The following is a 16892-nucleotide window of genomic DNA, read 5'->3' as shown; positions in this document are numbered from 1 at the left end:
CATACCTTTCATATTGTTCCACCAGGTTTTGGACTCATTAAGGATCCATTTTAAGATGTTTCCAATTTTGTGGCAGGCCGCTAAGCCGCAGTAGGGTTTTGGGCCCAGAAAGTCCATGTTGGCCCCGTTTTTGGCCTACATGTCAACCTTTTCGTTGCCTCTATGCCCCGAATGTCACCATGCCAGGGTCAGGTCAGGTTTGAACTTTTTGGTGAAGTTGTACTTTGGAGTAGTGGCATCAGTTGGCATACCTAAAATGGCTCCTGTCTGTAACTCCTCCCTCAGTTTCAATTGTTTATTCACATGGCCTATCCTAGAAGTTGGTTGTTCATTTATGATCCTGTGGGCTGTTGCTCTGGCTTCCCTTTAAATTAAAATGTGAAGTGGTGGGAGGTTTAACAAAACTTCCAGGGCTGCAGTTGGCGTTGGGCACCAGTGACACTGAGACACGCTTGTATTTGGATGCTATTTAGCAGGCTTATTGCTTTGGCCTGAAGAGTTTTGGTTTACCACACCACCTACCTTAGGGTCAAGGGGATCCAGATACTCGCTGCTCAACCATAAATCTCTTGTCGGGTGGCATTCCTACCCGCTCTGTATTTGGAGTCAAGTAATGCCATCTTTCAATTCAAGACATCGATTTTTATCTCTACATGCAGGACTTACAAGCGGGCTTTGGTTCAAAAGTAAGCCAGTGTGTCAAACCCGCACGGCCTATTCTTAATCGGTTGAGGATGATCCCTCCACTTCGAGTCCGATCCTCCAGGCTCCATTTTAAGATGTATCCAATTTTGTAGCAGGCTGCTAATCTGCAGTTGGGTTTTAGGCCCAGAAAGTCCATGTTGACCCTCTTTTTGGCCAATATGTCAACCTTTTCAATCCCAATGCCAGGGTCTGGTCATTAGTGTCACTAACTTCCGTCATGGGCTTCATGCAGTTCCAAACACTGTTTGCCTTCAATTCGCGCAAGGCAAGGGACCTAAGTTCTGCCTGGCTGTCTAGTGCTGTGAGCGTGCGCAAAAACTTAAAAAAGACTAAACAATAAAATAAAATAAGAAGAGTTGCAAGTTGTTCAGGTCTTGTTCAATGATATTCTATTTGATTAAGTCTGTATTATTGAAAGGTGTGAATTCCATTTTCCCCTGTTTTTGTAAGGAAGAAGTATATTTCAGAAAATAATTAAGTAAGCTTTTCAAAATAACAAAACAAATTTTCTAAGTTCCATGAATATAGTTTAAATTCATATGAAATCTCTCGATTCTGAAATGAAGTTTTTTTTTTTAATGAGTTTATTGAATAAAATTTACAATATATTACTTTAACATATTCCTCTTTTATATAAATTGTAAAAAATAAAGTGAGTAAACTAATTCCTGTCATAGGTCCAATGCGATTTATGGTACATCATCTAAACAAATTAACTATGACCCTATGACTGACAAGTGATACAAAACAGAAAATTTCGTTTATTGATTATTAAAATCGATTAGGTTTTGATGATGCTACTATATATGTAATTTTTATTTTGACATTTTATGTTTAAAAATATTAAAAAAATTTAATCATTATTTGGAGATGTGAGATGCGGTCTGGTATGACGTAGTTTTATAAAAACATTTTCTTTATCGTGTCAACGTTTCGATCTTTATTGAGATCATCTTCAGTGCTCAAAGTGTGTGGTTTCCGTATAAATGTGTCATTCCTGGTTGTCGTGTTGAGGGGTAATGTTTATCTCAGCCTGGCTGGACTTCTAATGTTTTTAGATATGCATGTGAGATGACTATTTTTGTATAGATAATTAGTTTTGTAACTAATTAATAATTAATTGTGTAAAGATTATTGTATTTGTATTGAACGATCAGAATAAGGATATGTAAAACACGACAAATTTGGCGCTTTTTCTTGCGTGAGAATCCCTTCCAAAGGCAAGCTCAAGAAATCCAAAATGGTGAAGCCTGGGGAGGTTTGGACGTTTGCAAAGGGTGGGTGGTACCAAAAGGCTAGTCACTCGTAATCAGTAGTTGAGTGGGGTTAAGTGACACTAGACAACTGACTAGTGGTCACCATTCAGTTAGTCACGAGTCAGTTGCAGATAAGAGTTTTAGAGTAAGTCACTGATCAGCGCCCAATGATGAGTTAGTGGATTTTAAATGCGACAGTTGTTGGTTGCAAAAATGAAGACGAGTGAGACCTTTGTTAGATTTTTATGTATTGAGCCAGCTTTGGACGAGTGCCTGGGTTCGAGACCCATCTTTTATGAATTTCACACAGTTAATAAAGTCGTTTTGAAATGTGAAGACTGTATTTTTTTATATCGAAAAGTGAATATGACGAATATACGTTCGCCCTCAACATACGACATAAATATTTATCTCTTTTGCATTGTTATCTTCTTGTTAATTGTTTTTGACATTTAATATTGCAATTCGGTAAACCTACCTGTCGGAAGATCAATGATGATAGTGTGTGACAGCTAATGTCGAACGAATCCACGTATTTCGCGTTGATTTTTTGTTTCAATGTTTATCCCGTAGATATTGATTTCTTTTTCGCCATTATTGCAAGCCCAGGGATTGTTTTTTTTATATTACACTTTAAAATTAATGATAAACCGAAATATGAAACTGTTTGTCCAATTTGTTCGTAGCCACCGATGGAACCAAAAGCTTTTTTGAATTTACCTAAACAAAAATACATATAAATAGATCTGTCAGCGAGAATTTTAATAGGAAAAACTTCTCAATAAAAGACCAACAACGGTATTGTGGTTAAACTGTTTTTTTGAGACGTCCCGAACCTTGAAAAAAGGAACGGGCTCCTGGGCGACCAACCATAGCGAGCAAACTGGAGGCGTTTATGCAAGAAGAAACCCCGTTGGATTGTCAATATTTTCCATCCAATTATATTAACCAATCCTGGCATGCTTAACACAAACCTAAACTTATATGACATCCCCAAAGTCAGTGGTTTATAATTTAACATAAAAAACTGCAACTTGATAATCTGCCAAAAACAAATTAACGTTATTCATTTAAATGTCCTATATAAAAATTTAAATTGTTACGTTTCAAATTAACATGAGATTAACATATTACAGGAATTTTCACATTTCACCTGTTATTTATTATAATGAAAAATGAAAAAAACTCTTTAAGACTATTTAGGATTTACTAATAGATAGCATATTGTTTTCGATGTACAATTTACTTGAAATCTTTCCAAAATATTATTTTAAATATACAATGATGATTTATAAGTCATAAGAAAGTTCAATAAATTGACATTAAACTTTTTCCTTTTTTGATGTTATGCTTTCCACTATGGCTTAATCGTTATGAAGAGATGGAAATATTATATTAAAAATACTAAATGATAATTTTAAAAAGTTTTACTTTATTTAAACTTGCTTTATTTCTGTTTCAGGTACATGCTTAGAATGTCATAATACGTGAGTAGACCGTATTTTCATTGGTCCTTATTGGAAAAGTGAGAGGAAAAGTTTAATTGGATTAAAACTGAAAAATTAAGCCCGTTTGTATATCGATCGTATCGCCTTTCCACATTCTCTCAATTTTTTATGTTTAAACAATAATTAACAATAAATTGTCTAAATGCTTCGTACGAGCAAGGGAGGATATTTTTCGTTTTTCCGTTCTAAGGCTTGACGTCGAGTCGGCGGGAAAATATTTCGCGTTGGGTTACACTGACAGCTGTGGTTTGAAACCGGCTAAGATTTCGCACTCAGGGTTAATGAAAAATGTGTGGTGATTAGTGACCGTTATTCGATAATTGTTCAGAAATCGTGAGATGCGGTCTGGTGTGATGTAGGTTTCAGAAAAACATTTCCTTTATCGTGTCAACGTTTCGATCTTTATTGAGATCATCTTCAGGGCCTGGGATTTACTAATTGTTTACATTTAACAAATATATGTAGGATGTGGAATAAAGTGAATTTTTACAATGCAAAATATATATATTTTTTTTTTACATATTCAATCAAAGTATTTCTACTCACTCAAAATGTTTGTCGACTTCCTTCCCCACCCCTTCAAAAATCCAACATATATAAACATAAAACAGCAATACTTCACTGGCACTCTCTACACGACACGCAAGACTGGCACAATTACACAGAAGACAAACACTTCGAGTGAGAAGAAATATTTTGATTGAATATAAAAAAATATCTTTTGCATTGTATAAATTCACTTTTTCACATCCTAAATGTATTTGTTAAATGTAAACAATTACAATTAATTAATGTTTTTAGTTGAGATGAAAAAAAGCTAATGGCACGAGTGGGATTCGAACCCACGATCTTCGGCTAGATACGCCGCTGCTCTACCACTTGAGCTATCGTGACCTCGATCCACTCGGACATCAACTTCCTATCTCAACCCCACCTTATGAGTTTTCCCTCCTTTTTGCCATTTTTCAAATGTCGTGTAATCGGATTGGATTCTCGACGACAAATGAAATGGCCACGGAGAGCTTTAGTGAAGTGTACTTCATTTTAATTATTTAAATTCACTAATTTCGTGGTCCGCTTGACCAATTAATACATTACAATTAATTAAGGTTTTTAGTTGAGATGAAAAAAAGTTAATGGCACGAGCGGGATTCGAACCCACGATCTTCGGCTAGATACGCCGCTGCTCTACCACTTGAGCTATCGTGACCTCGATCCACTCGGACACCAACTTCCCATCTCAACCCCACCTTTTGAATTTTCCCTCCTTTTTGCCATTTTTCAAATGTCGTGTAATCGGATTGGATTCTCGACGACAAATGAAATGGCCACGGAGAGCTTTAGTGAAGTATACTTCATTTTAAATCATTAAATTCACTAATTTCGTGGTCCGCTGAACAATTAATACATTACAATTAATTAAGGTTTTTAGTTGAGATGAGAAAAAGTTAATGGCACGAGCGGGATTCGAACCCACGATCTTCGGCTTGATACGCCGCTCCTCTACCACTTGAGCTATCGTGACCTCGATCCACTCGGACATCAACTTCCTATCTCAACCCCACCTTATGAGTTTTCCCTCATTTTTGCCATTTTTCAATGGTATAGCAGCGGCGTATCTAGCCGAAGATCGTCGGTTCGAATCCCGCTCGTGCCATTAGCTTTTTTTTCATCTCAACTAAAATCCTTAATTAATTGTAATGATTTAATTGGTCAAGCTGACCACGAAATTAGTTAATTTAATGTAAACAGTGTTTGTAAATCCCAGCCCCTGAAGATGATCTCAATAAAGATCGAAACGTTGGCACGATAAAGAAAATGTTTTTCTGAAACCTACATCACATCAGACTGCATCTCACGATTTCTAAATAGTTAATGAAACAGTTTAACTTATCCCGTGAGATAAGCGCAAGTATCAGAAAACCGGCAGGGCTTAGGAAAAAAATGTTATAGTGTACGACTGAGAATGCGTACATTTTGTGTTTTATTGCAAAGCTATAATACATTTGAGAGCATGAAAAAGATAAATATAATATCCATGGGACTTAATCTCTCTATAACTGCGTTTCTACGTTTTCCTCTTCATAAAGCATTTTCTGCTTAATGACACCGGTACTTTTAAAATACCATCCTTCTCGACCTTCACATAGTAATAGGTAATTTGTTTTACGTAACTCAGACAAATCATAGTGTGGCAACAGTCCATTTTTATTCTGGATGTACACGATCCATTCAATTGCAATCCGATTTCAACCTTGTTTCATTCGACTAATTTTCCTATTGCATGGAAATCTCTAACTAATGGTTTTTTTTAATACGCAAATACAGAGAAATAATAACCTACGATCAATAAATATTACAAGGTGATATCGGGCTATCATATTTGGACAAAAATTATCAGCGATTCATCTAAGTTTTCTTTATGGTAAATTTAGGTCTGTATGGTTTTACTGATTTTTGATTTATAAAAGTAAAGAGTTGAGAAAATCATTTCTCACAGTTTACAGGCAATTCCAGATTATGTAATTAACAATAAATTAAAGGCAGCTTCGAAGATCAATGAGTATTGGCAGGGGTCAGACCTCGGACTTATCCGTCTAGCAACCGAGGTTAGTCCCCGGGGGTTATCAACAGCAAGGTCTTTGTAATCAGTCTCTCTTCAGTCTTAATTTCACTGGTAAAGTTAGTACTATACGATTCACTCAGTTGGGGTGGTCGACTCCTGGATATTTCTCCATCACCCTTTACACCTATTATAAAACTAATCTAATTGAGGGTCCATGGGGTTGCGTTATTCCGCTATTCCTCAGTACTCATTCTCGCCAGAAAATACTTTCACTCTCCGCACTCACTAAAAGACACAAAACTATCAGTAACTATCACAAACTATCAAAACTACATACGATTTAAAAAATGGGATCAGGGGATCAAGATAGGGATAAGATAAGAGAGGCGGCCACAAGGCCTACTGCACCTCGACCTAAATAGAACTTTTGTGCTCCTCTGTTAATTATAACTCATTGGCCAACCTCCATAGCTTTGCCAGCGGTTCCTTGTTGTAGGATCTTCCTTGTGGTTTTTCTTGTCATAGTTTCAAGAACCTGCACCTACAAAGACCTTCGCATAAACATAAAATGTGTTCTGCGGTCTCCTTTTCTTCCTGGCAGTATCCGCACAGTGTTTTTTTCTGTCTGTTCTCCTATCCGGTGTATGTGCTTTCTTAATTGGTAGTGCCCTGTCAGGAGCCCAACCAGAATCCTGGTTTGGCTGCGGTTCACTTTCAGTTCTTTTGTAAGTTTTGCGGATGGTCCTTCTATGAATCTCTTCGCGTGCCTCATACCGGTGGTATTATTCCACCAGGTTTTCGACTCATTAAGGATCCATTTTAAGATGTATCCTCTTTTGTGGCAGGCTGCTAAGCCGCAGTAGGGTTCGGGCCCATAGAGTCCATGTTGGCTCCCTTTGTCACGATGGCTCAAGTGGTTATACGAGCGGCGTATTGAGCCGAAGGTGGTGGGTTCGAATCCCGCTTGTGGCGCTAACTTTTCATTTCAATCAAAACTTTATATAAAAAATTAATTGATTTTTTCAAATGTACGACGTAGCTGGAAATAATTCATAATCAATTTGTACAAACCTTTTAAACAATGCTTCAAGAATTCGTGTACAATTTGTTGACGCCTCCTCCAAATATTCAATAATTAAATTCACTAATTTCGTGGTCCGCTTGACCAATTAATATATTACAATTAATTAAGGTTTTTAGTTGAGATAAAAAAGTCAATGGCAGGAGCGGGATTCGAACCCACGATCTTTGGCTTGATACGCCGCTGCTCTACCACTTGAGCTATCGTGACCTCGATACACTCGGACACTAACTTCCCATCTCAACCCCACCTTTTGAATTTTCCCTCCTTTTTTTGCCATTTTGCAAATGTCGTGTAATCGGGTTGGATTATCGACGATAAATGAAATGGCCACGGAGAGCTTTAGTGAAGTATACTTCATTTTTAATCATTAAATTCACTAATTTCGTGGTCCGCGTGACCAATTAATATATTACAATTAATTAAGGTTTTTTGTTGAGATAAAAAGTCAATGGCACGAGCGGGATTCGAACCCACGATCTTCGGCTTGATACACCGCTGCTCTGCCACTTGAGCTATCGTGACCTCGATCCACTCGGACACCCAATATTCAATATTTTTCACACACTTTTTGGCTTACAAATTTTTTTCATGAAAAAATCATGATTTCTCTCAAAATGGAAATAATACAGGTTCTGGTAATAAATTCTACATAACTAATTTCCTAAAATGTCCAATATATTTCATTAATCATATTAATAATAATCATTTTCCGTATCATGAACATATTTTCTAAGACCTACAACGTAGTTTAAAGGCAATCGCGATCAATACATTGAACATCCCCGATTTATCAACAATTCATCAAAGCATGACAATGACTCCCATTTATTCAACATACCTGAATCTATTTTTAAATATTTAAAAAGTGAGCAACTGACAATGCTCCGATGTTGATGACAATCTTAAAACTTCTGTCATTCCCCATCCTGAAATTTTTATCTCAATAAAACAGGAACTTTATGGGGAAAAATCCAACATACATGTTTTAGGCAACGCTTTTATTTTCAATCGTTATTGATCCAAGCTGGGTCTGAAGGAAAAATTGGAAAGCCCAGTTTTCTTTCGCCCGTTGTGGAGTAACGTCTGTCAATTTCAGACTTCGACAACATCAAGGATTAAAGAGACGACCAGGGAGCCGCTCTCACGTGAAATTAGATTGGTTTCAAAAAAATGGCAAAACATTCATACGCCGTTTGTCCGTTTTTCTTTTTGACGTAATAATTTAGGCGATTTAACCATTCTACCAACAAACTTTTCCAGTTAGGTTGAATTTGATGCACTAATACAATTAATATTATACACATACGTGACTACGCATAGGTCGTGCAATTCTTACATACTTCCTAGAAATAAAAACCATGTCCGTGCCCATTAAGTACCGAGAAAAGTGTTCACCATTTCAGCATATGGTGCTGAACACAACACCATTGTGGGAAGACAGTAGTCTATTGAATGAGTACCTACCTCATGTAGATTATGTCTATAATGTCTTAGCGAATTGGTCTGCGGTGAACACGTTTGGAACCGGGTACGTCTACCTCGCTGGTTTTAATGTCTCACGAACGCGTGCCTTTGCGCCATCCTCAGTGAGGAACTATCATACAGTCTCTGACTCTCTCTCTCGTCCTTTTACTACCTAAAAATTTTCATGAATCGTTCTATTCCTCCTTGTATCTCTCTCATAGATTGTATCACACCTCATATCTTAATCACTCCCACTCTCTCTGTTTGTCTCTCTCTCTCTCTTTATATCTTTGTCTTCAATCGTAAGAGCGATCGTTAGTGATTTAAATTTGCTAAATTTTTAAAATAAAACGAATATTTCAAAATTCCATTCTCGTTCTCTTCCTCCCTTCTCTCTCTCACTCTCTCTCTCTTTCTCTTTCTCTCTCTCTCCTCATCTAACCATCTCCTTTTTTCCCTCGCCCTTTTTTATCTTCTACTTCTTTCTTTCTCTCTTACTCTCTTACTCTCTTTCTTGTTCTTTTTTAGACTGTCTGTTTTTATCTTTGTTTATCAAATCCAAAGCACATCTGCAAAAAGCACAGTTTTCTCACCCTTTCATAGCCTAATTCTCTCTCTCCAAAATTTCGTTTGCGCTTTCTCATTACCTGTCTTTACCACTCGCAGTTTTTCCATTTTTTTACGAAATTGCCTCTCTACATTTCCCAATCTACTTCAGAATATATCAATAAAAATAAAAGAACGGGGTTGCTCACACATCGTACACATAGCTCAAGTGGTAGAGCAGCGGTATGAGCCGAAGGTCGTGGGTTCGAATCCCGCCCGCGACACTGACTTTTTTATCTCAACCAATACCTTACTTAAAGATTAATTAATTGAAAAGAATTTATTTGGTCAATAGGACCGAAACCTAACCGGTTGGGCACAATGTAGATATCACTATTTCGATAGGCTGACTTTTTTTGCATAGGTTTATCTGGAACTTTTATCTATCCTTTTGGGTTCTTTCATGTTATGAACAAAAAAAAGGGCTCTCTCTCTCTCTCTCTCTCTCTCTCTCTATTTCTATCTATCTATCTTTCTATCTTTAATTGTAAGAAAGATCGTTAGTGGTATAAATTTGCTAAATTTTAAAATAAAACGAATATTTCAAAAATCCATTCTCGTCCTCTTCCTCCCTTCCCTTTCTCTCTAACCCCTCCTCCCTTCCTCTCTCTCTCTCTCTCTCTCTCTCTCTCTCTCTCTCTCTCTCTCTCTCTCTAATTGCAACAGAGATCTTTAGTGGTCTAAATTCGTTAAATTTTTAAGGGAAACGAATATATCATAAATTCATTCTCATTTTCTCCCTCTCCATCATTCTCTCTCTCTCTCTTTTTCTTTATCGACTTTATTCCTCGCTCTCTCTCTCTCTCTCTCTCTCTCTCTCTCTCTCTCTCTCTCTCTCTCTTTTGTGTGTGTGTGTTCTCTCTCTCTCTCTCTCTCTCTCTGTTTTTCTCCCTTTCTCTCTATAATAATAATCAAGAAGTAAATTTATTGAACTTTATACACTTTACATTTTAAATTTACAAAATACGATTGGCATTAGTCCGTCTGCCAGGTTGTATGTATCTATCTGTATAGTTGCTATTTCTCCAATTATTTCCCTATCTACCTATATTTATTTGGACTTATGTACCTCATCGATAGACAAATAGAAAGAGATATGAGGTGTAATACCGAACGATGAAGGAAAAATTAATGGAGAAAAAATTTCAGAAACACTCTGATAGTTCCTCAATGAGGATGACCCATGAAAAGGAGTCCTATAGTTCAGACGGTATGGGTGTGTTTGGTGTTAAAATATTCCACAAAATGATAACTTAAATTAAGGAACAAAACAGTTAAAAACTGTATATAAAGTAAAGAAATGTGCAAAACATGAAAATCAAATTCACACCTTTTATCATACATGCCTATTATGGAGGTCATTAAACAGGTGAAGAAAGAAGAAGACTAATTGTTGGGTTCACCAAGCTTTCGGCAACTTATAGTGCCATCATCAGGGCCTATTTATTAAAAATTAAAAAAATATATACAAAATAAATAATTAACAATTAACACAATAAAATAATGTACATACTTTCCCAAGAGTGCAGAAAAACGATTAACCTGGTAGAACTATTGTAAAAACGTCTTGGGTTTAAGGTTATGAAGCATATGGCCAGCATACTACATTTAACATGATGAAAATAGTCATCTATATAAAATTATAAATAATTATTTATATACACTATTCAAATTAACAAAAACAATAATTTATAATAAAAATTAATAGTACCTCGCTAATAAAAATCCATATGAATAAATTACAATTAATTAAGGGTTTTAGTTGAGATGAAAAAAAGTTAATGGCACGAGCGGGATTCGAACCCACGATGTTCGGCAAGATTCGCCGCTGCTCTACCACTTGAGCTTCGTGACCTCGATCCACTCGGACATCAACTTCCTATCTCAACCCCACCTTATAAGTTTTCCCTCCTTGGTGGGGTTGAGATAGGAAGTTGATAGAATTGATAAACATTGAAAATTGGCAAAGATGGTTGTTTGAACTTTTTAGACCTAAAACTGTTCATAATAAACAGCCTAATAGAAATAGACATATATAGAAAACCTACAACTACAGACACTATGATACCAGCGGATTCTTCCCACCCTTGGTCCCAAAAGGCTGCTGGTTTCATTTGGCTCATAGACCGGATGTTAAAACTTCCGCTAACACCTGATAACTATAAAAAAGAATTAAAAACTATTAAAACCTTAGCACAACTATGTACATAGTTGAGAGACACGACGTCAAACACCGTCGCCTCAGGTTGGACTGTTATGATTTGTGAAGGTTAAATAGTCCCTGATGATGGCATTATAAGATGCCGAAAGCTTGGTGAACCCAACAATTAGTCTTCTTCTTTCTTCACCTGTTTAATGACCTCCATGAAGATTGAAACTCCGCATAGATTATCTGTTGGTCGATCAACAAACATAATAACATAAGCAACTGTTCAATTTTGTGTTTTTGCAAAACAATATTCCTGTTAATTAATTTTTTTATTTAAATAATCAATCGTACGGGTAGTCCTATTTCCAGAATTTTATGAGCCTGTCTGTTTCCCGTCTTGGTAGAGATATCACCGTTGATCGTGGGGAAAACCTCATTTTTTAAGAAAATGCAAATGTCTGTCATACTGTATGACAACCGGTTTTTTTTCAAATGGAAATCCAGCCGAAGAATTCTTAGAATTGTGTTTAGAAATAAGTATTTATTTACATGGTGTATTATTAATTTCTCATAATCTAGTGTGTTAATCTCATTTTCTTAACGTAAAATTATTTGGCGTTTTAACGGAATATGTTCGTACAAGATAAAAAAACGACAATTTTATTGGTGGAACAATGTTTAAAAAAAAAGTGAACGTTTTATTTACTTGATAGAGGGCAAGGACGTCTGTACGTATAGCGTGCAGATGAAATTGAATTGCCTTCTTTATGGGCATATTATTGTCTATGTTCGTTGATCATTTCTGAGTAACGTTACGTAATGTAAACACATTTTTGAACACGCCAATACTAATAAACTGCTAATAAATAATTATATAAAGGGGTTATTTGCGTACATATGTTAATTTCGTCTGCAGTTAATGAAGGGATAAAAAATTCACTTTCACGCCATAGCAGAATGACATTATTATTCGAAAACTCGCCTTTGAACCAAATACAGACGTAGTTCTAAATTTTAAAAAAAATCATATATTATTTTGTCTGAGACGCGCGTAAAACCAAAATTGAAACATGCCGTGGAATAAATATATTAATTATGTTTAAAGGGCCGTCAGGTTGTACTGGTTGCTATAGTTTTCACATCGACTATACCAAACATACGTTAAACTTTGGCTTATCCCTCCGTCCGGATTATGTTGTTGGATTAAGTTGTTAATGTTTGTTTTGTTAATATTTGTTTATGGAGTAACTTTATTAACAAGTATACATTATCTGATCGAATATTAAAAAACGTCAATTAGTTATACTTTAGATTGGACAGTTGCCGTAACGGTTATTTTCAGACTTTTATTTCTTGAGAGGATGTTTTAATTAATTTATCCGTTTAAAAAATGTAAATATGTTTGGATCACATCCGGGACAGTAACAAAATCTTGTTCAAATATTGGGCTTTTAATTTGAAAATACTTCTTTCACATAATCTTAATGAATTGTTGTATAATAACATACCCCAATTATCAATTGGCCGTCCTCAGTGAAGAACTAATAGACAGTATCTGACGGATTATCTCTCTCTTCCTCGCCCTCTCTCATTCTCTCCTTCTTTTTCTCTCTCTTTCTATCTCTCTCCTTCGCACTCTCTCTCTCTCTCTCTCTCTCTCTCTCTCTCTCTCTCTCTCTCTCTCTCTCTCTCTCTCTCTACTTATACTTATATATACAGAGAGAGAGAGAGAGAGAGAGAGAGAGAGATCTAAATACCTATCTATTTATCTCATTCTTTTTATCTCTCTCATCGTTCTCTTATCCACTCTCATTTTTACTGAATGATTACTGAATCGTTCTACTCTTTCTTTTATTTCACTGATATAATGTATCAAACCCTATGTTATACTCTCTCTCTCTCTCTCTCTCTCTCTCTCTCTCTCTCTCTCCTATCTGCCTCACGTTCTCTTTTTCTCTCACCACGTTTTACTGGATATTGCTATTCCATCTATTATATCATAATCTCTCTCTCTTTCTTCGTTCTTTCTCTCTGATCTCTCTCACGCTCTTTTTCTCTCACCACTTTTTACTAAATATTGCTATTTCATTTATTGTAGCACAACCTATATATTTATCACTCTTTCTTTCCCTGTTTGTCTGTCTGTCTGTCTGTCTGTCTCTGTCTCTGTCTCTGTCTGTGTGTCTGTCTGTCTGTCTCTCTCTCTCTATCTCTCTCTCTCTCTCTCTCTCTCTCTCTTCTATTTAATGTTCTCTCTTTCTCTTCTCTTGCTCTTTTTCTCACCATTTTTTACTGAATATTGCTATTTCATTAATTGTATCTCACTCTATATTTTTATTTCTCTCTCTCCTCCTCTCTCTCTATCTCTCTCTCTCTCTCTCTCTCTCTCTCTCTCTCTCTCTCTCTCTCTTTCTCTCCCCGATGTCTCTGTGCTATGTCTTTCTCCCATTCTTTTTCTCCCTTTACGTTATACTGAATCTTGCTATTCTACTCTCTGCATCTTATTTTATACATTAATTTCATTTTATCCATCGGTCTTTTTAATCCCACAGTACTGCATTCAACTAAAACTAAGTAGTTATATTTATCTCTCTATTTCTCTTTCATACGATCTATATCTCTCTCTATGTATCTATTTATCTCTATATCTCTTCCCTCTTTCGCCCTTAGAATATTGTAAAAATTTGATAACACATTCAGATTAAGGAAATACTTATTAAGGAGTTATTTCACAGGAATAAAATTTATTATTGGGACTTCGCTTTATCATCGATTCAGGCCGTGCCAAATATTTTTTAAATAATTAACCGAAATAAAAAAAAATAAACGAGAAAGTGTTAAAATAATAGAAAAATAATACACGGAAAAGAGAAAAAGAGGTCTTTTCTCTATTTGGGAGCAATGCGTTGCAATTGGTGGACAAAACAGACGAAATTATTTTCACGCCTGTTCAAATTTTGTGTGCGTATCACAGTAAAGAATATATATTTTAAAACCCTGACACAGTGTTACAGTTTGTGATAATTTCGATGTTTGGCAGCTAAAAAATTCTATAGATATACAAGTTTGTTTAATGATGTTAGTTTTTAATTAAGATTAGCTGTGTAAACTGAATTTTTTTAAGTACATCGAGATCGCAGTTAAAAGATAGGGCAACCTCCGTCTGAGAGCTTTCTAAAAAAAAATAAAACTAATAACTCTAGCTGGAAAAAATATAAAATAAAAAAGCCATAAAATATTAATAAACAAAATTACAAATTCAACAATGCGGATAACATACCAAGAATAACTATAATAAAAAAATAATCTGCATACATTAAAGATTAATTTTCTATCAACTCCCATCTTCCTGGCATAAATAATGGAAAATAGCAAGGACTTAACCAACTACGTCAAATAAAAATAAATAAATTGAAGAAAAAAGTTACTTAAAAATGGGAAGTCATTTTGATATAATTAATAATCTATTACAAGAATAATCGAGAGACTTCGGTTAGGCGTTGACACGGCGCTCATCACTGGAAGGTAAAGGTCCCGGGTTCGAATCCAGCGGCCCTGCATTCGAACCCGACAGACTTACTTTTTTTTTTTTTTTTTTTTTCAAAAACACCGGCACCCCGAGGGTTGATATAACCTCTGCTGTTCCGAACCCTCGAATAAAAAGTCGATAAAATAACGAAGTATCGAATTTGCTTTCTTTTGCTTAATTGTATATAAATATTGTCTAAGGAAACTAGTTGAATTTAATGTCACGACAAAATCCCGTTTGTTTATTTAATTATACGCTTAATTCTTTGTGGGTTTCGAGTATTAAGTCAAACTTTACACGTGTATCTAAATAGTGAATTAGCGTTTGAGGATTAGTGGACAGGTTGGGGAGAAATATCGCCTCTTAAACGAGGGATCGTCCAAAGTTTATTTATTCTTAAGTCCTTTCCCTTGGACGTTGGCCAGATGTTGATTATTACCATTACAATCAACGAGCTAATGCTTTTTCGTAGCTTTTTTTCAAAATTAGCTTGGCTGGAAAGGTTAAACTTTTAAATTAAATTTGTCTTTGGAAGTTCCTTTAACGTCTTATAACGTTATTAACTTTAAAAGAGAAAGATTTACGAGAGAAGAATCATTATTTTTCAACGGGTAAATTTTGCTTCAAAAAGAACTTAACGCTGCTTCAAAACGTTATGCCACATTTGTTTAATTCCAAATAAAAATAAGGAACTTTTGGGTTTCTTAAAAACCTTTTAATGTGCTTTTCTTAACAGGCATAACTAGATTTTTTTTGGTTTATACTATCGCGTTACCCTATAAAGACTTTTGTAGTCAATTGACCTAGCACCTTCAGATTAAATCTTATCTTATGGCTATTAAAATCACAAAATGATTTGTAAAGTTAATGCTATGACAACCACAAAAATTATGTACAAACTGGGACGCCAAGTTAGAAAGTACCGTTTGTAAGTTGTCTGTTCTTTTTCAGATTTTTAAACAACCTTTCAATTTGGGCATGATCGAGTACAACTTAAATTGGCTAAGCAATCTTGTGTCTGTCCGAAACTACGATTGTATTGGGTTTACAGCTGAATTCAACAAAAATGTTCACGTTTCTGTGACCTTTCACCTTCAGTCCAGTGAATCATGTTGAAACGGATTCACGGATTCTATAGTTGACTGTCAAAATCGCATAAGCATGTTAAGGGACTGGGTAAAAATACTATCACATAAGTCGATGTTCAGATAACTAAATTTTGTAGTGACTGTTACCATTTTGAATCAGGAATTACCGTCTGTAAGTTGTCTCTTTTTACTCGGTCCAATCTAAATATATTTATAAACTTATTTCTGACCGAGAATACGATTGCGTTATAGATTACGGTTTAACACTTGAAAATTTGTTCAATTGTGTGTTTAAATTATTCGGAGATCGTGAGATGCGGCCTAGTGTGAAGTAGGTTTTAGAAAAACATTTTCTTTATCGTTCCAACGTTTCGATCCTTTATTGAGATCATCTTCAGAGCCTGGGATTTGTAAATATTGTTTAAATTTTACAAATTCATGTAGGATGTGACAAACTGAATTTATACTATGCTAGAAATTTTAAATTTTAAAAAATGAATTTATACAATGCTAGAAAATTTTAGATTAAAAAAATGAATTTATACAATGCTAGAAAATTTTTAGATTAAAAAAGTGAATTTATGCAATGCTAGAAAATTTTAGATAAAAAGAAGGAATTGATACAATGCTAGAAAATTTTAGATTCAATCAAAATTAATGGTTAGGGATCGTTATGGAGAAGTTAAATGAGAAAACGCGAGGCTATGATAGGATCACCTTAAAAAAAATTATAGGCGCATCATCGGTTATGGTATATGAAGGGGAAACTCATAAATGTAAAGGGAAAAGAGAAGCGGTGCCAGCATATTACCTTGAATGTGTGTTTTTATTTCCTCGACCTTTCATCTTCAGTCTACGGAATTTTGTGTTGAAACATTGATGTTCGACAGTCAAAACAGCAAAAAACCTGTGTAGCGAATGTAGAAATATACAGCTA

General features: G+C 35.3%; 1 long non-coding RNA gene across 2 annotated transcripts in view; it reads left to right on the top strand.

The window, feature by feature from the left end:
- The window catches only part of LOC112128207, a 74866-nt gene that overhangs the window by 41817 nt on the left and 16157 nt on the right, over positions 1-16892 (top strand). Inside the window, exon 3 of one of the 2 annotated variants that reach the window (XR_002910892.1) lies at positions 3424-3584. The exons of the other annotated variant lie outside the window; for it this stretch is intronic. This is a non-coding gene — a long non-coding RNA (uncharacterized LOC112128207). Of the gene's footprint in view, positions 1-3423; positions 3585-16892 lie in introns of those variants that run through there. 2 annotated transcript variants of the gene reach the window in all.

This window comes from Cimex lectularius, unplaced genomic scaffold (assembly GCF_000648675.2).
Source record: "Cimex lectularius strain Harlan isolate CLEC.00 unplaced genomic scaffold, Clec_2.1 scaffold440, whole genome shotgun sequence".
Taxonomy (NCBI): Eukaryota; Metazoa; Arthropoda; class Insecta; order Hemiptera; family Cimicidae; genus Cimex; species Cimex lectularius.
The sequence above is the reverse complement of the archived record's forward strand: the minus strand, read 5'-3'. Positions and strand labels throughout refer to the sequence as shown.